General features: G+C 41.3%; 1 long non-coding RNA gene across 1 annotated transcript; it reads left to right on the plus strand.

Annotated features, from left to right (window-relative positions):
* Positions 1-1,159: 1,159 nt before the first annotated feature.
* On the plus strand, positions 1,160-8,412 carry LOC133382944 (uncharacterized). Its single transcript, XR_009762126.1, has 4 exons — positions 1,160-1,259; positions 2,223-2,347; positions 2,901-3,004; positions 5,567-8,412. It is a non-coding gene; the product is annotated as an uncharacterized LOC133382944 (long non-coding RNA).
* The last annotated feature ends 5,741 nt before the right edge of the window (positions 8,413-14,153 follow it).

Consider the following 14,153-nt stretch of genomic DNA (forward strand, 5'->3'; position numbering starts at 1 on the left):
TGGGTTCCCTTGTTTCAACAGCTACAGTTGTCAGTCAAATGCAGCATAGTAAAATATACATCATTAGTTTTGTTTTTTCTTTCACCATGGTGGTTGGCATTCTTCCTTAATTTGTGATTGCCATGCCCTTTCCTAAAATGGTGCCATTATAAAGTAACAGGTTTAAGAAGCATGTACACCAGGGGTGGCAAATTTGTGGATCTCCAGATGCTACTGGATTACAACTCCCATTATTCTTGACCATTGGCCATGCTGGCTGGCCTGAAGGGAGTTGGAGTTCAACAATATCTTGAGGGCCACAGGTTAGCCAGCCCTGCTGTTCACAATGCACATCCCTTACCCCATCTTGTAGGAGCTTACTACCCTCACAAGATAAATGTTTGTTTCCTCCTGGTGTTTGGTCTATTATGGCAAATAAAAGTGTCTCAGTTATACATACATAAACTCCAATTAAATCAACAGAGTTGCATGTACAAAATGAATGTAAGACTCCAATCTAAAGCAAGGAGAATCCTGGAGGACTTGGGGGCTCTTTATTAAATATTCTGGAATGCGCCACACAGCTGTTAGTAAGACCTCCACACATCTCTCAGTTATGGATCTGAGTGGATGCGGAAGCTTTTTGAGGCCTGCAGTGCAGACTAGAGTTATCCTTTAAAATGGTAAAAATAAGTAAAACCTCAAATCCCATATATAAAACACCCTCTGCCATGTGTCACTGTGACCTCACATTTCAGATTCCATGCCAAAGCTCTTAGATATTTGAACATATAAATGGTAAAGAATATCAACTGCACAACTGTTCTGTACTTTGGCTTGAACGGATATGTGATCACTCTTTTCAAATGTTGCCCTGGAAACCAATTTGTCACTTGGCAGACACTCCACACTTCTACAGGAAACGAAATTTAAACCCTTAGGTATAACATGTTGGTTGTGCCTGCCCTTTTTGTTTGTACTCCTTTAATAATATCTGTGCTCCCCTCACACTTGGCTCTACTAAACTCCAGGAATTATCTTTGCTTCCTCCTCCTCATTAGTTCATTGGAGTAAAACTCCAGAGTGGCATGTCAGGTTATCCATTACCTAAATGAAAAAACAAAACTTGCCAACGTTGGAAGACCTGTTCATTGACTTCCATACAATTTTTACCTGAGGATTTCCATGCAACTGGCTCATAATGGCTCTGCAACGTGCCTCTTCTGAGCAGCTTTACAGAACTGGTCTTTGTCAGTCGTGACTTCCTCAGTACACAACAGGTGGGTCAGTCAATAGGAGCCCAGGGAATAAACAATGGAACAGGATGGGATGTTAAAAACAAAAACAGAGTAGTGGTAGTGCAGTCAATCAAAAATATGAGTCATAAATAAAAGGGGGTAAAGGGGATAACAGCCAAAATGGAAAGGTTTTCAATACAAATGACTCATAGCAGCATACAGCTGGAAATGGTGAAAACAGAAACTTCATGCAGCTTCCATCAGATATCAGTCTGTTTCAGAGAATGATACTCAGTGCCACTTTATACATTTCCTTTTTATGGGTAAATATAAAAAGCTTTATGTGTATGCATGAAAACGCAATGCAGGCACGAAGTAAAAACATGTTTACAAATGCATGCATTAGCCAGATGTACATTGTCCGGAAGCCAGTACTGGATAGGATTACTCTACCATGCATAAACATGGCTGCCATACAATGTGTGATGTGGCCCTCAAGAAGGAGAATCAAAATGGCTGGTTATGGATGCTGTGTTGGGTACCTGATCTCCTGGGATGTGTACCTGAAGGATCAATGCAATGTCTGCATGAAATATCAGTCGGTTAAACCTAGCGAAAGAAAGCTGAAGATTTGCAAATGTAATTAAATACTTATGGCCAAAATTATACATTGGAGGACATACACATGTTTGCTTAATATGATGCATTTTTGTATGTAATTTTCACTAATATATGCATTTATATGCACACTTTACCTTAGTATGTACATTTTTGTACAGATTATTTGGCTGAAGAACTGTACTGCAAAATTTGGAGAACTGTGAATTTTGAAGGATAGCTGTGTTTGGGTTCTGATATTGTTTCAGAAACTGTGGATTAGGTAAATTCACCTTTAAATGCAAACTGAGTTGAATTTCTCCCTCGTGCATACTCCACACACACACACATCCACACTTCTCGATGGTTGAGGGAACATTATAGTGGGTACCTTTCTTGCTTTCACAGAGGCTACAGACAACCAATTGATACCCACACTCTCAGAGCAACCACTTCGTTCTATGAAATTGTCCTAGAAGAATTTGGATGGGGGGAGGATCAAAAGACTGTGACCACAATGTCAAGAGGAGCAGGTAAAGTAGAACTAGAAATAAAAAATATTGACTGGGATTCAGCCATTGGAAACAGATGATCTTGGGATACTGCAATCAAGCAGTGTGTTGTGGTTTCAAAGAGAAATGTGTATAACAGGGAAGATATTCTAATGGAGATTGGGAAATATTTTATGTATGTATGTATGTATGTATTTATTTATTTATTATTTGATTTATATCCCGCCCTTCCTTCCAGTAGGAGCCCTGGGCAGCAAATATGAAGGCCTTCTCTGGAATATTGTGCCCAGATTGGTTCAAAAAGGAAGTCACTGTAACAGATAACTTACATAAATTCAGGCATTGAGAAACTATCTAAGAAGCAGTAGTTAAAATACATTCACTTGTTTAGCTTGCTTTAGAAGAAAGAAGGCTGGGAGGAACCATGATTGAATTTGTAGAGTCTGCAACTTTTCACCCAGGAAAGAACCCCCAAATGTCTCTCCCCTCTAGGAACTGTGCAGGGGAACAGTATTGCTTCCTTCTGCCTTTGTGATACCAGCAGCCATTACACCAATCCCTACTCTTTACACAGGTGGATCTGTGTATCTACCAACCAGAACATCCAAGGGAAAGGGCAAAGCATGATGATTGTTGTACCCCAGCAGCCCTTCATATGGAAACAGAGGCTACAAGCAGGTTTGTGAATAGTTGCAATTGCTGTGTGGTACCAAGCCAGTTCTTGGTTGCTAACCCTTTGGACTATTTTCCATGTTCAACTTTGGACTTCAATATGCAGCAAGGGAAGAGATGAAGGAGGCTCAGGTCTGGGAACAATAAGCATACGAAGCAGGGGATAAAGAAGAGCATTCCAAGGGATGGAAAGAAGGGAGGCGCAAAGCTAGGAAGGGATGCTGCAAACTGTACTCATATTTTCACATACAGTTCCCACCATTCTGGTGGGCATTCTGATTCAGCACAATATAAGTGGAGTGAAATCATAGGAAGCTGCATTTTACCGAGTTAGACCACTGGTCTATCTAACTCAATACTGACTAGACTTACTAGCAGTGTGTCTCAGGCAAAGAGATATTTCCCAAGGTGCCAGGGATTGAACCTGGGGGACCTTTTTGCATGCAAAGCAAGTGCTGTACCACTGAGCTGCAGCCTTTTCCTTTGTACTTAAAGGGCATAGGCCAGCTAGACTTAACCATTTTTCAAATCCCATTAATTTTAAGGAAAGAGGTAAGCACAAATTTCAGTCTCTTCTGTTGAAATTGATGGAACTTCAAGGTGCTTGGTTGGATCATGCCCAAAGTCATCTACATATGACTTTAATATAGTTTAAAGCTGTTTTCTCCTCTCTTCATGTGGGTGGGCTGTACTATTTCATTTCATCTAAAATTCACTATGCTAGGCCCCTCGTCTGCTGGTAGCAGCAACATGCGCATTATAGTGATTTATAATACCTGCCTCCCTGGGGACAGGTGCATTACACTGGGCACTAAAAGGGGCCGGTTGTGCAGGTGGAAACCTTGTTTATACAAATCTGAACTGAAGTTGGAATATAATGGAAGTCAATCGCTCAACACAAGTCCAGGGTGTCTAAAGTACGCCAGAGGGCTGTGAATGAAAGGCTAAAATGCCATATAAGAGGATATACAAAATATTATCAGAGACTCTTCAGAGAGTTATGGGGGGGAAGAGAATCTTTTTTTCCCCCAAATCAGTGACCAAACTCAATTTAATTGTGTTTTCTTAACTTTTTTGTGGGTGGTGGTGGATTTTTGTCTTAGATTCTCCAAAGGACATCTTGCCGCTTGTAAAATCCAGTAGAAAAGCAGCCTAATGGCAGGAAAAATAAAATCTATACTTAACTGAATAATACATATTTTGTCCATCAGATTGATATTAATGTTTTCTTGTACTTACATAGCTCCTCTAATGCAGTTCAGAGATCATGTTTGATTTTGAGCGCTGGATCCAAAAAAGCCTAGCTGCTCATTCATATGGCTTTGAATCTCTTGGGGTTCAGAAATGGCCTAGTACCGTCATAAAAACAAGCATTTAGTTTGAGATTTCGGACTCGTGTCTCCCAGGATCCAGGCCAGAAACATCACTTTGTGAAGTTATGGCTCCAGCCCTGAATGAAGAGTGGAAACAAAAGAGTAAACATCACTTATTCAAAACATTTCAGGGCCTCAGAGAGGCCCAGTAAAGAAGTAAAGAAAGTCTGGGTGTTCCATTTCTTTTATATTTTAAACCATTTCTCACACCTGAATTAAATATTGAATACTCATGCATCCAGGGAGGGGGAGTCTTGTTATAGCAGCTTGTTTAGATGGCACTTTGAAACTAGTTCAGTGATCTGACCCTAACAATATACACAGTTGTGGTATGCAACATGGCATATAGCAACATTATATGCCAACAATGCTGAATGGAAGTTCAGATGCATAGCAAGTGATTGCTGCATATCAGGTGCAGAGGTGTGGCGTGAAATAGATATCGTTGCCAGCACCTGACCCAGAGAATGGTATTCAGGAATGGTAACTACTTCCCTGGCATTGCAGCAGTATACTCATCCTCCCATGTGCTGTAACGGGGAATGGGTCACATAAGCTAGACAACAAGCAGGAAAGGATGGGTGATGGGGAGAGATTGGATTGCTGTGGCCCTGTAGTGATAGACACCAGTTTGGGGATAATGATTCTCTGGCCTGGAACTGCTAAAGCATGCAGCCTTTGGCCTGTTTTCAAAAGCCATCTGTGAGTAGGGTTGTGAGAAGCCATCAATTTCCATTCTGGCCCATGTTCATCACTTGCAGCACTGTTTAATTCTGCTGCCATTTGGCTTCCAACAGTAACTATGTTATTTATCTTACTGTCCAGAATTTTACATAATTAATTACATGACTAATTAGATTATGAAGTATGTTATCATTACGTTTTTCCACACCATTCATTTCAATGCAAATAAAATGCAATGCAAATGGGGAAGGAGTAATCAATTAAATATCAGTCGGAAAGATGGGCGTCTGCTAAATAAAATTTTATTATTATTATTATTATTATCATTATAGCTTTTTGTTATTGTAAGTCGCCTAGAGTGTCCACTAACCTGGACAGATAGGCGACCAATAAATAAATTATTATTATTATTATTATTATTATTATTATTATTATTATTATTATTATTATATGCAGATGGAAAACATCAGCAAATATTGATCATATTTCTCTGGGTTGATTTCTGTTCCAGGCAGGAGACAAATAAGCTACCAGCAGCAATTTCTGGTCCTGATTTCATCAGAATTCTCTATCTTCCCTGTCAGCAAGCTATCATAAGAATGTAAGAAGAGCCTGCTGGATCAGGTCAATGGCCCATCTAGTCCAGCATCCTGTTCTCACAGTGGCCAACCAGATGCCTATGGAAAGCCCGCAAACAAGAGCACTCCTCCCTGCTGTGGTTTCCAGCAACTCATCTTGGAAGCACACTGTTTCTGACCATGGCGACAGAGCATAGCCATCATGGCTAGGCAAACACATTGATCACAAGCCCCATGCCAGAGCAAATAATGATGCTGGTGCATGCAGGCCTAGCATCAGCACTTGGGATATTGGGGCATTTGCTTGGACCCACACACCCCACCAGGGCTGATGTGTTGACTGCTCCCAGTACTCACTGCCTGCAGTGGCAGCTCTGCTGCAGCCGCCAGCCTCCCCTTCATGCACTTGCTTGCAGACCTACCCAGAGGCAGTGCTAGGTTAGAAGCCAGGCAGCTACCTGAGTCTTGGCCCACTGTAATACTACCACTGGTGGAGAAGTGTACAGGCAAACAAAAGGGTGAGGCTAGCAGCTGCCCTACCTCCTCTCACTTGCTTGAGAGTAGCTTTACCCAGCAGCAGCAGTGCTGTAATGTTCTGGGAGTCAGGTAGATGTTCAATTCCCAGCCCATCACAGAAGTGTTGCCACCACTAGGTTTTATTTATTATTTATTTATTATTTAATTTGTATCCCACCCTTCCTCCCAGCAGGAGCCCAGGGCGGCAAACAAAGCACTAAAAACACTTTAAAACATCATAAAAACAGATCTTAAAAGACATTAAAACAAAACAGTGTTCAAACCATTTTTTTTAAATCAACTTTAAAAAAGGGTTAAAAACATTATTAAAAAACATATTAAGCAATTCTAACACAGACGCAGACTGGGATAGGTCTCAACTTAAAAGGCTTGTTGAAAGAGGAAAGTCTTCAAAAGGCACTGAAAAGATAGCAGAGATGGCACCTGCCTAATATTTAAAGGGAGGGAATTCCACAGGGTAGGTCTCGCCACACTAAAGGTCTGTTTCCTATGTTGTGCAGAACGGACCTCCTGATAAGATGGTATCTGCAGGAGGCCCCCACTTGCAGAGCGCAGTGATCAACTGGGCATATAAGGGGTAAGACAGTCTTTCAGGTATCCTGGTCCCAAGCTGTATAGGGCTTTGTACACCAAAACTAGAACCTAAACTTGGCCCAGTAGTAAATGGGCAGCCAGTGCAATTCTTTCAGCAGCAGGGTGACATGTTGGCAATACCCTGCCCCAGTGAGCAGTCTCATCGCTGCATTTTGCACCAGCTGCAGCTTCCAAACCAACCTCAAGGGCAGCCCCTCATAGAGCGCATTCCAGCAATCCAGCCTGAAGGTTACCAGTGCGTGGACACCAGTGGTCAGGCTATCCCAGTCCAGAAACTGCCGCAGTTGTCTTATCTGCCGAAGCTGGTAAAAGGCACTCCTAGCCACGGAGGTCACCTGGGCCTCTAGTGACAAAGATGGATCCAGGAGCACCCCCAGGCTACGGACCTGCTCTTTCAGAGGGCGTACGACCGCAGGTTAGCTCACAAGATGGTGAGACTGGCAGCATCGCAGTGCCACTGCCAGGTGGGGGCAAACGGTGGTAGACACTGAGAATATGGTCAGCATTGGGGTTGCCCTCCAAAGATGGCTTTCCTGGACCTGACCATCCCCATAGGAACTGGGCCTGCCATGCACAGATGGAAAGACAGCACAGGGTAGACACAAAGTGCAAATATATCACAGCTTTATGCGTGTATATGCAGCACAGATTGATACAGAGTCTTGAGTAGGTGTACAATTAATTTTTAAAATGTTGCTGTTATAATAATAATAATAATAAATTTTATTTGTTGGTCGCCTATCTGTCCAGATTAGTGGACACTCTAGGCGACTTGCAATAATAAAAAGCAGTACATGATATACAATATAATATACAAACAAAACACAATCAAATCAATTTAAAACCAATTTCCAGTTAATGTTATGTTGTTGTGATGTTACTAGCTGCCCGTAGGATATGAATAGCCATCACATCTGCAAGCAATGGTAGTCACCACAACTGGTGCATAAGACCAGACTGCAGATTTCACTAGGAATAGGGAGATCTAGGTAAAAATCCCCATTCAGCCACAAAGCTTACTGTGTGATCTTGAGTCTCTCTCTCTCTCTTTCATCCCAACCAACCTCAGAGTTTTGTTGTGAGGATAAATGGGAGGGTAGAATTATATATGCTCCCCTGAGCTCCTTCGGGAAAGATGGGATATAAATGCAATATATAACCCTAACATTGATGAAAGAATGAAAGAAAGAATGAATGAATGAACCTGCTGTGCTGTGCTCCCAATTAGAAGCAATTTGTAACTTGTGTTCAGAAAGATTACCTAGAGGACTGACATGTTTCACAATAAGCCAAACTGAGAAGATTGCAGTCCTATACTCACTCACTTGAGTCCCATTGAACTCAGTGGGACTTATGTATGTGCAGACATGCATAAGATTACACTGAAGTGTTTTCACATCACTTTATGTGTGGAGTTTGGTTTTGGTTTTCCTTTACTTTTTTTTCTTTTTGTAATGTGAATTTTGTCAAAGGCTCTGCTAACTTTCATAGCTCAGCCACAAACCCAGGTGCCATCTATTCTGGCTTATGCAACCAACAGTGAAACATAAATCTTTAAACAATTGCTGAAGTGTTGGGGTTACCTTGACTCCACATCAGTTAAACTAATTGCTTGTTAGAAGACATATCACCACTGCTGTTGCTGCTACTAAGAATTTATTTGGAAAAGCAAGGCTTTCTTTTATACTCTGCATTGCAAAAAATAAATAATTGCCCCTTATAATGGACTATTTGTTTCCTGCGTTGTCTTATTAGGGTGAGCAATTTTTCAGTGAACAGATTGAGTGTTATGGGATTGGTTTGGTGGGCAAAGGCAGAACTAGGCATCAGTAACTAGGGATGTGCAAAGGTCACTTGACTCAAATGACCGAGATGAAATAAAAGGAAGATGGAAGCAATACACTGAAGAACTCTATAAAAGAGATGCCAGGATGACAGACTCATTCATGGAGGAACCGTATGATGAAGAACCAGAAATTCTAGAATGCGAGGTGAAAGCTGCTCTTAAAATACTTGGAAGAAACAAAGCACCAGGAACAGATGGCATACCAATAGAGTTGCTACAAGCTATTGAGACTGAATCTGTCCAAATCTGTCAAGAAATATGGAAAACTAAACAATGGCCCACAGACTGGAAGTGTTTAATATACATCCCAATTCCAAAGAAAGGAGATCCCAGGGAATGCAGTAATTATCGAACTATTGCCTTAATATCCATGCAAGTAAAGTAATGCTCAAGATTCTACAACAAAGGCTCTTACAATATATGGAGCAAGACATGCCAGATGTCCAAGCTGGATTTAGAAAGGGAAGAGGTACCAGAGATCATATTGCAAACATACGTTGGATAATGGAACAGACCAAGGAATTTCAGAAGAAAATCACCCTGTGCTTTATAGATTACAACAAAGCCTTTGACAGTGTAGATCATGAAAAACTATGGAATGCTTTAAAAGAAATGGGGGTCCCATCTGATTGTCCTGATGTGCAACCCATACTCTAGACAAGAGGCTACTGTAAGGACAGAATATGGAGAAACTGATTGGTTCCCCATCGGAAAGAGTGTGAGACGGATGTATTTTATCACCCTATTTGTTTAATCAATACACAGAACATATCATACGGAAAGCGGGATTGGACCAAGATGAGGGAGGTGTGAAAACTGGAGGGAGAAATATCAATAATACCATACTGCTAGCAGAAACCAGTAATGATTTAAAATGAATGCTGATGAAAGTTAAAGAGGAAAGCACAAAAGCAGGACTACAGCTGAACGTCAAGAAGACTAAAGTAATGATAACAGAAGATTTATGTAACTTCAAAGTTGATAATGAGGACATTGAACTTGTCAAGGATTATTAATACCTTGGCACAGTCATTAACCAAAATGGAGGCAATAGTCAAGAAATTAGAAGAAGGCTAAGACTGGGGAGGGCAGCTGTGAGAGAACTAGAAAAGATCCTCAAATGAAAAGATGTATCACTGAACACCAAAGTCAGGATCATTCAGACCATGGTATTCCCGATCTCTATGTATGGATGTGAAAGTTGGACAGTGAAAAAAGCGGATAAGAGAAAAACCAACTCATTTGAAATGTGGTGTTGGAGGAGAGGTTTGTGGATACCATGGACTGCGAAAAAGACAAATAATTGGGTGTTAGAACAAATTAAACCAGAACTATCATTAGAAGCTAAAATGATGAAACTGAGATTATCATACTTCGGACACATAATGAGAAGTGAATGATTCACTAGAAAAGACAATAATGCTGGGAAAAACAGAAGGGAGTAGAAAAAGAGGAGGGCCAAACAAGAGATAGATTGATTCCATAAAGGAAGCCACAGAACTGAACTTACAAGTTCTGAACAGGGTGGTTCACAACAGATGCTCTTGGAGGTCACTGATTCATAGGGTCACCATAAGTCGTAGTCAACTTGAAGGCACATAACAGCAACCAAATTGCAATGTCTGTATTATTCTAAAAAAGACAACTTTCTGAAAAAGAGGGGTGGAACTTAATTGGCTTATGTTTTGGTACATTTATGTTTTTGTAATGCCACGTGGAAACTGTAGTGGAAAACCGAGTAGCAGACAGCACCATGTTGCCTAAGTTTCTGTCCATTATGTATTATGAGTCCCAATACTGTGATCCCCCATTGGATGCTGAAATGTGGTGGTGGAGGAAGAGTCAGCAGCTGTGGTAGCATCTGCAACAACAGTCTAACCAGCCAGGTGGTGAGTAACTGCCACCCTATGGCATGGATCCCTCATATCAGTTCTCCTCAGGTGCCAGTATGTGCCAGCTGGTGCAAAATGCAGCGGCCAGATGGCTGATGGCCAACAATATGTGACACCACTTTTAAAACATCTGCATTGGCTGCCCATCCATTACCAAGCCAGGTTTAAGATCCTTGTATTAATTTACAAAGCCCTAAACAGCTTAGGTCCACGGTATCTTAGGACAAGCTGAACCCTTATATCCAAGTTCAATCATGAGATCTTCTGCAGGAGTGGCTCTGGTCATCCCGAGTTGGAGAGGCTCATTTCACATCAACATGAAATGGAGCCTTCAGTGTCATCAGCCCAGTTCTCCGGAATGCTCTATCAACAGAAATTCAGCAGACACCTTCTGTTTTAACTTTTAAGGCCTGCTGAAAACATTTCTGTTTCGCCAGGCTTACGCAGGCAATTAAGAACATGCTTTTTTTTCGCAACAGTTGACCTTTGTTTTAATTGTATTTTTAATGGGGTTTTTTAATGGTGGTGGTGGTTGTTTTAAACATGTTGTAAACCACTTTGATGTTTTTAATGAAACAGTATACAAATATTTTTAGAAATAATAATAAATAAATTTTGACCCAGCCTTTCTTTCAAGCTACTGTGTTTAAGATTCCAGCCTCAGCTTTCCCGCCATTTCCCCTCAGTCGAGCTTCTGTGGATGCCTATGCAAATATGGAATGTGTTAAAATATTTATGTCCTCAGGATTTTGGTGAACGGGATTACTTCATAACTAAGAAATGAATGTGGGATTTGTGATTTGTCCCAGAGTTTTCCTGTTTAGGTCCCAAGGCATTGTTTTAATTCTGGACACATGTAAGCACTGGCATGGAATAGCTTGCATGCTTTGTTTGACATCTGTCAACCTCATTCAATAATTATTAATTTTGTTATTTCAATTTCTTTTTATTGCTATGGAGTTCATAAGATGGTATTTATGCCCTCTGGTGGCTATCTGTGCTACAGAAAAAGTGCTGTAAGAGTCTAGCCACAAAAAGTAGGTCAGAAGTCTTGACTTGCATTGCTTTGCTCACACAATTCAGTCCTTTAATGTCATGTGATGGAAGTTCATCTTCAAAACCTCCCCTCCTCGGGCATAGTTAGGATTGCTGCCTATGTTTGAAAAAGCTGAAATCCAACCTCAACTGAATTCTACAATAGCAGAATGAGTTAAAGAGATGAAGTGAATTAAATCTGAATGAGGTGCAATGAATTACAAAATCCTGCAACCTTTTATGAGGTGCTAGACTGAAACCAAATTGTTAGTAAAAGAAAATGCACTCACAGCATTCAGCCACAAGTCAGAGCAATGCTATTTGGATCAGCCACAGAGTTGGATTCTCATAACACAATGCACCAAGCTGTTCTCAGATTTAACACAAGGCCTGTTCTCATGGCCACCTCAACATGGGCTGATCCTAAGAAAATGTCCAGCCCATGCCATATTCCAGATGATAGGACAGTCATGTCCATATTAGCACTATGGGCAGAATTTAGACCAGATTGACTTCTGGCATGCCAAAAAGCTGGGTTTGCAATGGCAAAATGGAAATGGACTGCTTTCAAGTTGATTCTGACGTATGGCAACCCTTTGAATAGGGTTTTCATGGTAAGCAGTATTCAGAGGGGGTTTACCATTGCCTTCCTCTGACTGGCCCAAGGTCACCAAGTGAGTTTCATGGCTGTGTGGGGATTCAAACCCTGGTCTCCCAGGTCATAGCCCAACACCTTAGGAGCTACAACGCAAGATCTGAGCAAGTGAGAACTACAGCTGAAAGTCAAATAGACTAAAGTAATGACAACAGAAGAGTTATGTAACTAAAGTTGACAATGAGGACATTGAACATGTCAAGGGTGGTTCATGACAGATGCTGTTGGAGGTCGCTGATACATAGGGTCGCCATAAGTTATAGTAGACTTGCAACAAGATCTGTTCTTCTAACCATCTCTATGTATGGGAAAATGACATTAGCCATATCCATATCCACTGTGGCAACATCACAGTGTGCATACCACATAGCTTGAACGGGGTTTTGGAGTATAGTGAGCCAGTGTGGTGTAGTGGTTAATTGCTTTTGCTACATCACTTCTCACTATTAAAGCAACCCCATTTCTTCTTAATTTCTCATTTCCTGCATAACATATTTTATAGTTGCCTAATTGAAAATGTCCCATTCCCGTCTATTTTAATTCACCCACGCCAAGTATTGTAATGTCGATAGATACGTTCCATTTCTTCCTTGACAATTTCTAACTTTCCCTGGTTCATGCTTCTCACATTCCATGTTCCTATTGTGTGAGTCGTACAACTCTGGACTCTCCTTTCGCATCTGTGCGCATCAGCCTCTGGGCTTCCTTTCGGCTTTGACCCAGCTGCATCATTAGTCACAGCGCTACTCATACTTGTCCTTTGTTCTTCCCCAGTAGCTCGTTGAGTGCCTTCTGACCTGGAGGTCTCATCATCCAGCGCTATCTCGTGTTGCATTTTGGATACTCTGTTGATAGGGTTTTCGTGGTAAGAGGTATTCAGAGGTGGGTTACCATTGCCTTCCTCTGAGTTTGGATGCATCTTAGTCTGGTGTCTCAGCTTTGACCATTCCGCCATGGGTACCCCTGCTAGGAGTCTAGCCTTTTGGTCTAGACTCCTGACGGCATTGCTCTCGGCTTCTTCAACACTCTCAAACCCCTTCACTACATTAAGGTGTGCATCCTAGAGGGGTCTTGAGTTCCATATATTTCAAAGAAGGAGCAGGAGTTTTAGTGGATGAAACCCCACTAAAGCTCAATTTCTAAATACTTGCAGGACATTATACTCAAGATACTGTATCACCTATCACCCATTCCAAAAACTTTCTGAACTCCCATATCAGTTTGCATAGTCTGGCTTCTGTCCTAGTGGCTCTGAAATATGGTAGAGCTGCATTATGAACTGTATAACAAAGATAACTTTCAGTGGGACCTGATCCCTCCATGTCAGGACCTGATCATGTGGAGTTCAGATGATTAATCTTCCAGATAATTATTATAAGATTTTGTCCAGCTTTTTTTGGCACACATATACAACCCCCCCCATTTTTTTCATGAGAGGTGGCTTGTCAGTGGAAGCTTTGCATCCCCTAAAATAAAAACATTCACACCAATAATCAAATCTGGCACAGGAGTGGTCCACACCACTAGCTCCTGTAGATGCTTTTGCACACTTCTTACCTCCACCGCAGACATGAAAAACATCTAGGAGTCAGGTTAGATGCATTGATGGGGTTGGAAATATACCACTGTGAATAAATGTACAAGTCCTTGCATGTCACAGGAAAAGTATGTATTAACTCCAGATTGCCAGTACTGTTGCCATTTTTCAAAAGGGCTGTAGTTCATTGGTAGGATACATGCTTTCCATGCATAAAGTCCCAGGTTCAGTCCCTGGCATCTTCAGCTATGGCTGGCAAAAGACTCATATTAAACCCTGCAAAGCTACTGCTAGTCATTGAAGTAAGCTAGATAGACCAATGCTCTGACTATGTATAAGGCAACTTCTGATGTTCATGCATGTGGGTTAATTTTTTTCAGCTTGTGCCTTTGCTTGTTTTTGTCCATCCCATCTGGACAGAAAA

Source organism: Rhineura floridana, chromosome 4, assembly GCF_030035675.1.
Source record: "Rhineura floridana isolate rRhiFlo1 chromosome 4, rRhiFlo1.hap2, whole genome shotgun sequence".
NCBI lineage: Eukaryota > Metazoa > Chordata > Lepidosauria > Squamata > Rhineuridae > Rhineura > Rhineura floridana.